Below are 3,768 nucleotides of genomic sequence, written 5' to 3'. Positions count from 1 at the left end.
AAGCTAGAGAAAAGGAAAGAAATCCTTTACTGCCTGGCAGGGGAGGGCCACCTAGAGAAGCAAGGTACCTCGAGGCAAGCAGATGCAAAGGGGGTGGACTTTGCATGGGGCAGTAAGGTGTCATAACAGGCACTAATTGGGGAAGGCTTGGAGCCCGTGAAAACCAAATGAGGGAGTTCATGGTTGACCAGGGGAGAAGCCGGAAGTCAGGCTAGAAGCAGCACCTCACTGGTCTTGGATCCCCGCCCCGCTAGCTAACTCACCGCCGTGACAACTCGGATGACCTGTCCACGGTGCAGGCCCATCATAACCTTTCTTACAGGGACACGTACTGGTTCATTTCCGCCCCAACATACATTTTACAATTAGGTTTGGAAAACAAGATAACCTGTAAATTTTCTTATCTTCTCCTTGGGAGTTCTTACCTGTTCAATTTGGGCTTTTTTTAAAAAAAAAAAAAATTGTTTGACAAATATTTAGGCACACACATGTACCCCATTTTAACTCATAATTTGTGTCCTGGCCAAGTAACTTTCAAACCCTAAAGTGCATCTGAAACAAAAGGCTTTAACATTTCAGTGGTCTTGTTAGGCAAAAGCTAACAATTTTTATTCTACTTAAATTAGAATCTTACCTGAAACAAAAGTAAAATTGTTCCGGAGTTATTTTTAAATTTTTAATGTGTTTTCACACCTATGATTTTATTGGAAATAACAGCTCTCTGGAGAGCCTAAAATACAAACCAGATCTACTATAATCTCCCTAATAATTAGTCCTTTGATCCTCAGTGTGAAAATTATTTTCTCAAGGCAAATTATTTTTTATGGCAACATTTTATTTAAAAGCATTCCAGTCTCAGTTAAATTTTCTTACCTTCCATTAGGAGATGGCATGGTACCTTCCTGAGGTGGGTTTCTAGTTCCCTGACCTTTGAAAGGTGTTTGTTTTTTAATCTGCAGACAGATCTGCTTCTTTTCCAGACTTTAATCTCTTCTTCTCTGGAAACCCACTTCTCTGCTTCATTAAGCCTCCCTGTAATATCCAGAATTAAATTGCATACCTCATTTATTGTTGTGGTTGTGCACTACTTTTTTTCTTTTTTTAACACAGCATTGGAAATGACTTTGAAAGGACCGACCTGAAGCTTTTACCATTTCATTCTTTAAAAAAAACTTTGGACTGGCCAAATAGCTCAGCGGATTATAACACCTGCAAGCAGGTGCAGGGACTGGGGGTTTGATCCCTGAGCCAGTAGTGCCAGCCCTGCCCCCCCCTCCCCGGGGCATACTGAGACAGCCAATGAGACTGGGTGTGGTAGCGCATGCCTGTAATCCCAGCTCTTGGGAGGCTATAAACAGGCAGATGACTATGAGTCTGACCTAGTAGTGAGACCCTGTAGACCCTGTAGACTCTTTCCTAAAATTTAAAAAAAAAAAAAACCTTATGGATAATTGTGAAATACAATGCTGTTCAAAGTGTTGGGGTAAAATTTACTGATCAAGGAGATTATGGGGCTACAAAGGAAAGTAATCTATGACGTACAGTGTGCCTAAGGAGAGTCACAGGCAGAGAAAAACATTCTCTCAGGCTTTCACAGAGAGAAAATTGGTCAAACAATGTATGTGACTCATCCACGTGGCTGACACTGACAAAGGATCTACATATTGCAGCACAGGGTTTCAGAGTAAATCCTGAGGGGATTTGAATGAACTGGTCAGATACAAAAGTTTCTTTTCTTGTTATATAGGTCTTGCTTTATCTTGGTCTTAACCATCCAGTAGAAAAGTACAAAAATGAAGAATAAAAAGTAAAGCCATATTAATATGCTGAGCTGTAAAAAGCTCAAGTCAACAACTTCTAACAGTGCCACTCCTACAGACAAACCACTACTATTGTGGACTACTGGACTATATTGGATTATTTTGCTGAATTCATGCACCCACAATATTTAAATGATGATGGAATACCCACCTTTAACAAAACTAAACAAAAAAAGGGGATACAAATGAAGGACCATTTTGTATATGTATATACAAAATAGTTAAGATAGATATATAGCTACTATCTCTTAATTCAATGAAAGGAAAGATTTGTACTAATAGTGTTTGTACAGGATATCATATCTGCATCTTATACTATGAATAACCACAGCAAAGACAACAATATGCAATGTATTAATTATTGAAAATGTTCTACTAATCAGTTTTGAACTGTCTCATTGCTATTTGTTTCTCAATAAAATTTATTTAAAAACAAACAAACAAAGTGTTGGGGTAAGAAGAAGGCCAGGTGATGGCAGCTTTCTCCTGCATCAAAGAGGCTGGTTGTGTGATAGACCAAGGTAGTTTTACATCTAGTTTTCCAGACAAAACCAGGACCAGATGCAATCAATTCTATGGAAACGGTCAGACTGTTGTAGAAGCAGTAAGCTCTTGCCTCCCTGAAGTATGTTACTTAGGGATTCTTAAAAGGGACAAAATATGTTACTGAATTAATTTTAAAGTTTGCGGCCATGTCAAACCTTGGAGACCTTCTAGCTGGAGGGCAATTAGAGCAAAGCAGAATTGTGTAACGGCTTACTTAAAGGAAGTTAAGGACAGAGCAGAAGTTGCAGATCAGTGTAGACCATATATGTGCTCAGTATGCTTGGCTCTGGGGGCCAGGGAGATGGCTCAGTGGAATAAGCACTTCCCTGCCAAGCACAAGGGCCTGAGTTTAATCCCTGGTTCTGCCAAAAAAAAAAAAAAAAAAAGGGTAGGCTCTGGGTTCAGTCCCCACCATGAGAGAGAGAGGGAGAGAGAGAGAGAGAGAGAGAGAGAGAGAGAGAGAGAGAGAGAGAACTAACCAACAAGATTAAGACAAAGAGAGAAAGACAGAAAGAGAGAGATAATGAAATGAGGAGAAATTAGCTGGGTTGAAATGCTCCCTCTACTGCACATAAAGTTTTATGAGTTGGGTGAAGTGTATAGCCTTGTTTTGCCTGTTTCTTCATCTGCAAGAAGAGATTTAAAGTGGTATCATAAGATTTTTCTAAGAATTAAATTAGCTAAAATGTATAAAAGTCTGCCTGACAATTTGTACAAGTTATGTGTTAGCTACACAAAAATTAGGCTCTTTGGCATGCATTGTCTTCTATGATTTTGAAAACTTTTTGGGATATAGAATAAAATTTTAAGTAGGCTACAACTGCTTCCTTCAATTGTCCATAGATGGAAAACATGTTTCCATGGGTGGAAAATATGCTCATGAAAATGATAGAGGTGCAAGAACATGAACCTTTGGCTTGTTTCCTGATGATTCCTAATTATTAGGATCACTCAGCTTATAGTAGATGATCAATAAATATCTATGGAATAAATAATGCAAAGATCCCATTGCCTCACATTTTGAGACCACATAGATATATTTAGAAAGATTCTATCATGACAATTCCATGACATAAAAATGAAGGCCTTGTTTGTCATAGCCAGGACATTCAAAAACATTCTCACTGGAAAGCAATGTGCTTAATTTCTCCTTGCTTGGATTTTTCAAAAATCTATGGAGGAAGTGATCTCTCATCAAAGCACTTTAGACATGAGGGTGAGTCTCCTGGTAAGGTGGGCACACATCGTGAGATACAAACCAAAGGCAGAGTTGGCTCTCAGTAGGAAATTTACAATCCAAACTCTCAAGGAGAGATTGGTACATAATCTGAATCCTACAAACCATGTGGCAATTATCAAGTCATCCAGAAGGAAACTTTTCCAATTCTGTTTCATAGTACAT

The sequence above is a fragment of the Octodon degus genome, unplaced genomic scaffold (genome assembly GCF_000260255.1).
Source record: "Octodon degus isolate 3935 unplaced genomic scaffold, OctDeg1.0 scaffold00003, whole genome shotgun sequence".
In the NCBI taxonomy this organism is placed as follows: domain Eukaryota; kingdom Metazoa; phylum Chordata; class Mammalia; order Rodentia; family Octodontidae; genus Octodon; species Octodon degus.
The sequence above is the reverse complement of the archived record's forward strand: the minus strand, read 5'-3'. Positions refer to the sequence as shown.